Source organism: Balaenoptera ricei, chromosome 16 (assembly GCF_028023285.1).
Source record: "Balaenoptera ricei isolate mBalRic1 chromosome 16, mBalRic1.hap2, whole genome shotgun sequence".
Lineage (NCBI taxonomy): Eukaryota > Metazoa > Chordata > Mammalia > Artiodactyla > Balaenopteridae > Balaenoptera > Balaenoptera ricei.
In genome coordinates this window covers 89,539,266-89,549,375 of record NC_082654.1, presented here as the reverse complement: position 1 = coordinate 89,549,375, position 10,110 = coordinate 89,539,266, and positions in this window count along the sequence as shown.

Below are 10,110 nucleotides of genomic sequence, written 5' to 3'. Positions count from 1 at the left end.
ATCTCTAATTATAGGCCCTGCTGCCGGCAATAACTAAAATCCGGACGCTATCCTGAGCTAATATCCTGACCCATTTCTAACCAAGGTCCTGACACCGTCCCTAAGGAAGCCCTGTCGCTGTTCCTAAGTGAAGACCTGAGGCTGTCCGTAACTCAGTCCCTGAAGCTATGCCTAACTGAGGCCTTGACGCTGTGACTAACTCAGGCCCTGATCATGTCTGTAACTAAGACACTAATGCTGATGCAACAAAGGCCCTGATGCTGCTCCTACATCATGCCCTGACAGTGTCCCCAGCTATGGGCCTGACGCTAGGCCTCACTCAGGCCCTGTTGCTCTCCCAGAGTCAGGCACTGACGCTGTCCCTGCCTGAAGCCCTGACACGGGTCCTAAATAAGGCCCTGATACTGTAACTAAGCTCTTGACACTATCCCTAGGTCATTTCCTGACACGATCCCTAAACTTTACCCTAACCCTGTCCCTAGCAAATGTCCTGCCTCTTATGCTAACTAAAGCCCTTATGCTGTGACTACCTCAGGCCCTGAATTTAGTCCCAAGGCCGTGATACTGTCCCTAACTAAGGCCCTAACACTATTCCTAACTCAGGCCCTGACACTGTACCTAACAGAGGCCCAGATGCTAGTACTAACTAAGGCCTTGACACTGTCCCTAACTAAGGCCCTGCTGCCGTCAATATCTAATGTCCTGACACTATCCTGAGGTAATTTCCGGACCCATCTCTTACCAAGCTCCTGAAACTGTCCCTAAGTAAGCCCTGACGCTGTCCCTAAGGGAGGCCCTAAGGCTGTCCCTAACAGAGGCCCTGATAATGTCTTTAACAAAGCCCCTGAGGCTCATCCTACCAAGGCCCTTATGCTGCTCCTAAGTCATGCCCTGATACTATCCCTAGCTAAGGCTCTGACACTAGGCCTCACTCAAGCCCTGTCGCTCTCCCTAAGTCAGGCTCTGACGCTATCCCTACCTGAAGCCCTGACACTGGGCCTAAATTAGGCCCTGATGCCCTAAGTAACTAAGGTCTTGACACTATCCCTAGGTCATGCCCTGACACAATCCCTAGACCTTAACCTAACCTTGTCTTTAACTAATGTTGAGCTTCTTATGCTAAATAAATCCCTGATGCTCTTCCTAACTAAGGCCCTAAAATTAGTCCCGAGGCCGTGACCCTGGCCCTAACTGAGGCCTGGAGGCTCGTCCTAACTCAGGCCCTGACACTGTCCCTAACTAAGGCCCTGACACTACACCTAACTCAGTCCCTGACACTGTACCTAACAAAGGCTCTGATGCTAGTCCTAAGTCAGGCTGAGACACTGTCTCTAAGGCCCTGCTGCAGTCAATATCTAAAGTCCTGACATTATCCCGAGCTAATATCCTGACCCATGTCTTACCAAGGTCCTGAAACTGTCCCAAAGTAAGCCCTGACGCTGTCCCTAAGTGAGGCCCTGAGGCGGTCCCTAACAGAGGCCCTGAGAATGTCTTTAACGAAGACCCTAATGCTGATCCTACAGAGGCCCTTATACGGCTCCTAAGTCATGCCCTGACACTGCCCCTAACTCAGGCCCTAAAGATAGGCCTCACTTAGGCCCCGTTGCCGTACCTTAGTTAGGCTCTGACGCTGTCCGTACGTGAAGCCCTGACACTGGTCCTGATGAAGGCCCTGACGCTGGTCCTAACTAAGGCCCTGATGCTCTCAATAACTAAGGTCTTCACCCTATCCCTAGCTCACAGCCTGACACTACCACTGGCCTGGAACCTGACTCTGTCCCGAGCTAACGTCCTGCCCCTTATCCTCACCGAAGCCGTAATGCTCTCCCTAACTAAGGCCCAGACTAGTCCTAATTAAGGCCCTGACACTGTCCCTAACTAAGACCCGGAATCTATCTCTAATTATAGGCCCTGCTGCCGGCAATAACTAAAATCCGGACACTATCCTGAGCTAATATCCTGACCCATTTCTAACCAAGGTCCTGACACCGTCCCTAAGGAAGCCCTGTCGCTGTTCCTAAGTGAAGACCTGAGGCTGTCCGTAACTCAGTCCCTGAAGCTATGCCTAACTGAGGCCTTGACGCTGTGACTAACTCAGGCCCTGATCATGTCTGTAACTAAGACACTAATGCTGATGCAACAAAGGCCCTGATGCTGCTCCTACATCATGCCCTGACAGTGTCCCCAGCTATGGGCCTGACGCTAGGCCTCACTCAGGCCCTGTTGCTCTCCCAGACTCAGGCACTGACGCTGTCCCTGCCTGAAGCCCTGACACGGGTCCTAAATAAGGCCCTGATACTGTAACTAAGCTCTTGACACTATCCCTAGGTCATTTCCTGACACGATCCCTAAACTTTACCCTAACCCTGTCCCTAGCAAATGTCCTGCCTCTTATGCTAACTAAAGCCCTTATGCTGTGACTACCTCAGGCCCTGAATTTAGTCCCAAGGCCGTGATACTGTCCCTAACTAAGGCCCTAACACTATTCCTAACTCAGGCCCTGACACTGTACCTAACAGAGGCCCAGATGCTAGTACTAACTAAGGCCTTGACACTGTCCCTAACTAAGGCCCTGCTGCCGTCAATATCTAATGTCCTGACACTATCCTGTGGTAATTTCCGGACCCATCTCTTACCAAGCTCCTGAAACTGTCCCTAAGTAAGCCCTGACGCTGTCCCTAAGGGAGGCCCTAAGGCTGTCCCTAACAGAGGCCCTGATAATGTCTTTAACCAAGCCCCTGAGGCTGATCCTACCAAGGCCCTTATGCTGCTCCTAAGTCATGCCCTGATACTATCCCTAGCTAAGGCTCTGACACTAGGCCTCACTCAAGCCCTGTCGCTCTCCCTAAGTCAGGCTCTGACGCTATCCCTACCTGAAGCCCTGACACTGGGCCTAAATTAGGCCCTGATGCCCTAAGTAACTAAGGTCTTGACACTATCCCTAGGTCATGCCCTGACACAATCCCTAGACCTTAACCTAACCTTGTCTTTAACTAATGTTGAGCTTCTTATGCTAAATAAATCCCTGATGCTCTTCCTAACTAAGGCCCTAAAATTAGTCCCGAGGCCGTGACCCTGGCCCTAACTGAGGCCTGGAGGCTCGTCCTAACTCAGGCCCTGACACTGTCCCTAACTAAGGCCCTGACACTACACCTAACTCAGTCCCTGACACTGTACCTAACAAAGGCTCTGATGCTAGTCCTAAGTCAGGCTGAGACACTGTCTCTAAGGCCCTGCTGCAGTCAATATCTAAAGTCCTGACATTATCCCGAGCTAATATCCTGACCCATGTCTTACCAAGGTCCTGAAACTGTCCCAAAGTAAGCCCTGACGCTGTCCCTAAGTGAGGCCCTGAGGCGGTCCCTAACAGAGGCCCTGAGAATGTCTTTAACGAAGACCCTAATGCTGATCCTACAGAGGCCCTTATACGGCTCCTAAGTCATGCCCTGACACTGCCCCTAACTCAGGCCCTAAAGATAGGCCTCACTTAGGCCCCGTTGCCGTACCTTAGTTAGGCTCTGACGCTGTCCGTACGTGAAGCCCTGACACTGGTCCTGATGAAGGCCCTGACGCTGGTCCTAACTAAGGCCCTGATGCTCTCAATGACTAAGGTCTTCACCCTATCCCTAGCTCACATCCTGACACTACCACTGGCCTGGAACCTGACTCTGTCCCGAGCTAACGTCCTGCCCCTTATCCTCACCGAAGCCGTAATGCTCTCCCTAACTAAGGCCCAGACTAGTCCTAATTAAGGCCCTGACACTGTCCCTAACTAAGACCCGGAATCTATCTCTAATTATAGGCCCTGCTGCCGGCAATAACTAAAATCCGGACGCTATCCTGAGCTAATATCCTGACCCATTTCTAACCAAGGTCCTGACACCGTCCCTAAGGAAGCCCTGTCGCTGTTCCTAAGTGAAGACCTGAGGCTGTCCGTAACTCAGTCCCTGAAGCTATGCCTAACTGAGGCCTTGACGCTGTGACTAACTCAGGCCCTGATCATGTCTGTAACTAAGACACTAATGCTGATGCAACAAAGGCCCTGATGCTGCTCCTACATCATGCCCTGACAGTGTCCCCAGCTATGGGCCTGACGCTAGGCCTCACTCAGGCCCTGTTGCTCTCCCAGAGTCAGGCACTGACGCTGTCCCTGCCTGAAGCCCTGACACGGGTCCTAAATAAGGCCCTGATACTGTAACTAAGCTCTTGACACTATCCCTAGGTCATTTCCTGACACGATCCCTAAACTTTACCCTAACCCTGTCCCTAGCAAATGTCCTGCCTCTTATGCTAACTAAAGCCCTTAGGCTGTGACTACCTCAGGCCCTGAATTTAGTCCCAAGGCCGTGATACTGTCCCTAACTAAGGCCCTAACACTATTCCTAACTCAGGCCCTGACACTGTACCTAACAGAGGCCCAGATGCCAGTACTAACTAAGGCCTTGACACTGTCCCTAACTAAGGCCCTGCTGCCGTCAATATCTAATGTCCTGACACTATCCTGAGGTAATTTCCGGACCCATCTCTTACCAAGCTCCTGAAACTGTCCCTAAGTAAGCCCTGACGCTGTCCCTAAGGGAGGCCCTAAGGCTGTCCCTAACAGAGGCCCTGATAATGTCTTTAACAAAGCCCCTGAGGCTCATCCTACCAAGGCCCTTATGCTGCTCCTAAGTCATGCCCTGATACTATCCCTAGCTAAGGCTCTGACACTAGGCCTCACTCAAGCCCTGTCGCTCTCCCTAAGTCAGGCTCTGACGCTATCCCTACCTGAAGCCCTGACACTGGGCCTAAATTAGGCCCTGATGCCCTAAGTAACTAAGGTCTTGACACTATCCCTAGGTCATGCCCTGACACAATCCCTAGACCTTAACCTAACCTTGTCTTTAACTAATGTTGAGCTTCTTATGCTAAATAAATCCCTGATGCTCTTCCTAACTAAGGCCCTAAAATTAGTCCCGAGGCCGTGACCCTGGCCCTAACTGAGGCCTGGAGGCTCGTCCTAACTCAGGCCCTGACACTGTCCCTAACTAAGGCCCTGACACTACACCTAACTCAGTCCCTGACACTGTACCTAACAAAGGCTCTGATGCTAGTCCTAAGTCAGGCTGAGACACTGTCTCTAAGGCCCTGCTGCAGTCAATATCTAAAGTCCTGACATTATCCCGAGCTAATATCCTGACCCATGTCTTACCAAGGTCCTGAAACTGTCCCAAAGTAAGCCCTGACGCTGTCCCTAAGTGAGGCCCTGAGGCGGTCCCTAACAGAGGCTCTGAGAATGTCTTTAACGAAGACCCTAATGCTGATCCTACAGAGGCCCTTATACGGCTCCTAAGTCATGCCCTGACACTGTCCCTAACTCAGGCCCTAAAGATAGGCCTCACTTAGGCCCCGTTGCCGTACCTTAGTTAGGCTCTGACGCTGTCCGTACGTGAAGCCCTGACACTGGTCCTGATGAAGGCCCTGACGCTGGTCCTAACTAAGGCCCTGATGCTCTCAATAACTAAGGTCTTCACCCTATCCCTAGCTCACATCCTGACACTACCACTGGCCTGGAACCTGACTCTGTCCCGAGCTAACGTCCTGCCCCTTATCCTCACCGAAGCCGTAATGCTCTCCCTAACTAAGGCCCAGACTAGTCCTAATTAAGGCCCTGACACTGTCCCTAACTAAGACCCGGAATCTATCTCTAATTATAGGCCCTGCTGCCGGCAATAACTAAAATCCGGACGCTATCCTGAGCTAATATCCTGACCCATTTCTAACCAAGGTCCTGACACCGTCCCTAAGGAAGCCCTGTCGCTGTTCCTAAGTGAAGACCTGAGGCTGTCCGTAACTCAGTCCCTGAAGCTATGCCTAACTGAGGCCTTGACGCTGTGACTAACTCAGGCCCTGATCATGTCTGTAACTAAGACACTAATGCTGATGCAACAAAGGCCCTGATGCTGCTCCTACATCATGCCCTGACAGTGTCCCCAGCTATGGGCCTGACGCTAGGCCTCACTCAGGCCCTGTTGCTCTCCCAGACTCAGGCACTGACGCTGTCCCTGCCTGAAGCCCTGACACGGGTCCTAAATAAGGCCCTGATACTGTAACTAAGCTCTTGACACTATCCCTAGGTCATTTCCTGACACGATCCCTAAACTTTACCCTAACCCTGTCCCTAGCAAATGTCCTGCCTCTTATGCTAACTAAAGCCCTTAGGCTGTGACTACCTCAGGCCCTGAATTTAGTCCCAAGGCCGTGATACTGTCCCTAACTAAGGCCCTAACACTATTCCTAACTCAGGCCCTGACACTGTACCTAACAGAGGCCCAGATGCTAGTACTAACTAAGGCCTTGACACTGTCCCTAACTAAGGCCCTGCTGCCGTCAATATCTAATGTCCTGACACTATCCTGAGGTAATTTCCGGACCCATCTCTTACCAAGCTCCTGAAACTGTCCCTAAGTAAGCCCTGACGCTGTCCCTAAGGGAGGCCCTAAGGCTGTCCCTAACAGAGGCCCTGATAATGTCTTTAACAAAGCCCCTGAGGCTCATCCTACCAAGGCCCTTATGCTGCTCCTAAGTCATGCCCTGATACTATCCCTAGCTAAGGCTCTGACACTAGGCCTCACTCAAGCCCTGTCGCTCTCCCTAAGTCAGGCTCTGACGCTATCCCTACCTGAAGCCCTGACACTGGGCCTAAATTAGGCCCTGATGCCCTAAGTAACTAAGGTCTTGACACTATCCCTAGGTCATGCCCTGACACAATCCCTAGACCTTAACCTAACCTTGTCTTTAACTAATGTTGAGCTTCTTATGCTAAATAAATCCCTGATGCTCTTCCTAACTAAGGCCCTAAAATTAGTCCCGAGGCCGTGACCCTGGCCCTAACTGAGGCCTGGAGGCTCGTCCTAACTCAGGCCCTGACACTGTCCCTAACTAAGGCCCTGACACTACACCTAACTCAGTCCCTGACACTGTACCTAACAAAGGCTCTGATGCTAGTCCTAAGTCAGGCTGAGACACTGTCTCTAAGGCCCTGCTGCAGTCAATATCTAAAGTCCTGACATTATCCCGAGCTAATATCCTGACCCATGTCTTACCAAGGTCCTGAAACTGTCCCAAAGTAAGCCCTGACGCTGTCCCTAAGTGAGGCCCTGAGGCGGTCCCTAACAGAGGCCCTGAGAATGTCTTTAACGAAGACCCTAATGCTGATCCTACAGAGGCCCTTATACGGCTCCTAAGTCATGCCCTGACACTGCCCCTAACTCAGGCCCTAAAGATAGGCCTCACTTAGGCCCCGTTGCCGTACCTTAGTTAGGCTCTGACGCTGTCCGTACGTGAAGCCCTGACACTGGTCCTGATGAAGGCCCTGACGCTGGTCCTAACTAAGGCCCTGATGCTCTCAGTAACTAAGGCCTTCACGCTATCCCTCGCTCATTTCCTTACACTTTCCCTGGCCTTGAACCTGACTGTGTCTGGAGCTAATGTCCTGCTTCTTATCCTAACTGAAACCCTAATGCTCTCGATAACTAAGGCTCTGACTAGTCCTAACTAAGGCCCTGGCACTGTCTCTAACTAAGGCCCGGAATCTATCTCTAATATAGTTCCTGCTGCCGGCAATAACTAAAATCCGGACACTATCCTGAGCTAATATCCTGACCCATCTCTAACCAAGGTCCTGACACCGTCCCTAAGAAAGCCCTGTGGCTCTCCCTAAGTGAAGACCTGAGGCTGTGCCTAACTCAGGCCCTGAAGCTATGCCTAACTGAGGCCTTGACGCTGTGACTAACTCAGGCCCTGATCATGTCTTTAACTAAGACCCTAATGCTGATGCAACAAAGGCCCTGATGCTGCTCCTACATCATGCCCTGACAGGGTCCCCAGCTTAGGGCCTGACGCTAGGCCTCACTCAGGCCCTGTCGCTCTCCCAGAGTCAGGCACTGATGCTGTCCCTACTTGAAGCCATGATACTGGTTCTAAGTAAGGCCCTGATACTCTCAGGGACTAAGGTCTTGACACAATCCCTAGGTCATTTCCTAACACGATCCTTAGACTCTACCCTAACGCTGTCCCTAGCAAATGTCCTGCCCCTTATGCTAACTGAAGTCCTTATGCTGTGCCTAACTCAGGCCCTGATTTTAGTCCCAAGGCCGTGACACTGTCCCTAACTAAGGCCTAGATGCTCGTCCTAAATCCGCCCCAAAACTGTCCCTAACTAATGCCCTAACTGAGGCCCTGCTGCCGTCAATATCTAAAGTCCTGACATTATCCTGAGCTAATATACTCACCCATGTCTTACTAAGGTCCTGAAACCGTCCCAAAGTAAGCCCTGACGCTGTCCCTAAGTGAGGCCCTGATGCTGTCTCTACCTCGGAATCTGACATTCCAGTGTCCTGACTCTCCCTAACTGACATCCTGACGTCAGGATGACGTCAGGATAAGTGAGGCTCCGACACTCTTCTTAACTCAGGACTTGCCGCTGTCCCTACCTAAAACCCTGACACTGTCTGTAACTAATGACCTGTCTTTTTCCCTAACTAACACCCTAGTTTTGGCCCTGACTAACGCCCTGACACTGGTTCTAATTATGGCCATGATGCTGGCTCGAAGGCCCTGAAGATATCCCTAAGTAACAGCCTGAACTCTGTCTAACTAAAGCTCTCACGTTATCTCTAACTGAAGCACTGACACTGTCCCTAACTTAGGCCCTGACACTGTCCCTTATAGTCTAAGCTGTCACTAAATAATGCCCTGATCCTGTCCATAACTAAGGCCCTGAATATGTCCCTAAGTACATCTCTGATGATGTCCCTAACAGCCTGAACTCCCTTCAAGTTATCTCTGAGGCTCTGACACTGGCCCTTCCTAAGGCCTCACCCCGGGGTTGTCCCAGGCTGCTGGGCAGTTTTCTCTTGTCCGCATCTCTAGCCAGCTGCCTGCCATTGGCCACTCTAAGATTCTGTGATGCAGTGGTCCCACGTGGGATGTGCCTGTGTAGGCTCACCTGCGGGAGGAGAGTCATGGCCACTCCGCCCTCCAGGGGACTGCGGCTCAGGGTAGGAATCTCTCAGCCAGTGTCTGGACACAGGGTTCTGTGTCCTTGTTTGTTGTAAATCCCGTGGAGTTACCTCTAACATTTTGTAAATGGATCTCCCCCTCAGCATATTTATGATTTAAATTATTTACCACATTAAAATTCAGGAATGACATTATTAGAATGAGCAGGAAGATATCGGATGCCCCCCCCAAATGATCTATTACTTGGAGGATTTAAAATTCTAATGAGAAAACACTCACTCTCCTCACCCTCTTGGGCGTCAGCACAAGGCGGGAATCAGCTGCATTCTTTATTTATCCCTCTGATCTTCCAGAACCTTTCCTTCAAGGAGAAATCTCTGGGCTCTGCGGGAACTGTGAGTGGTGACCATCAGGTAAATCTGAGACTGAAAAGCAAGAGGAAAAGAGAGAGGGGAGGAGATGAGGATTGGCGATGGGGAGAAGCAGGATGCTGAGAGTCTGGGTTAGTCTCCAATGAAGCTAAGGACCACCAGGATATGGCCCCACTGGCCTTGTCACCTGGTGTGGGGATTGGGGACAGCCAAACCACCATGGCCACTCTCAGAGAAATAAAGAAGGTGGGAGGGCACCCCTGAGAGCCAGGTTGAAAATGGTCATGCTGTGAAATAATAAGGTGCCCTTTTCAGAAAAGTGAAGACGGTTCTCTTGGTTCTCAAAGACTTGAAAATACTCTGTGTCCTTCTGGAGGCATGCTGAAGCCGTCAGCCTTTGAGGGAAGTAATGGGAGTGCGTCTGGGCTCAAGACAATCCAGCGCTCACTCCTTGAGGGTGCAGAAGATGACCAGTGTCCATCCCTCGGGTGCTGTGGGGCCTGAGAGCCCCTGATCACCGAGGATGGGAGGGGCCACACAGACACTCCACTGGACCACCGGGGGTTTGGCTGGTGGGCTACAGTCCTTTATCAGATACATGGTTTGCAAACATCTTGTGCCATTTTGGATGGTGGATTATCTTATTCCTTGCTCCTTTTATACACAACTGTTTTTCATTTTGAGGAAGTCCAATTCATCTATTTTGTCTTTTGTTGCTTGTGCTTTTGGTAGCAGA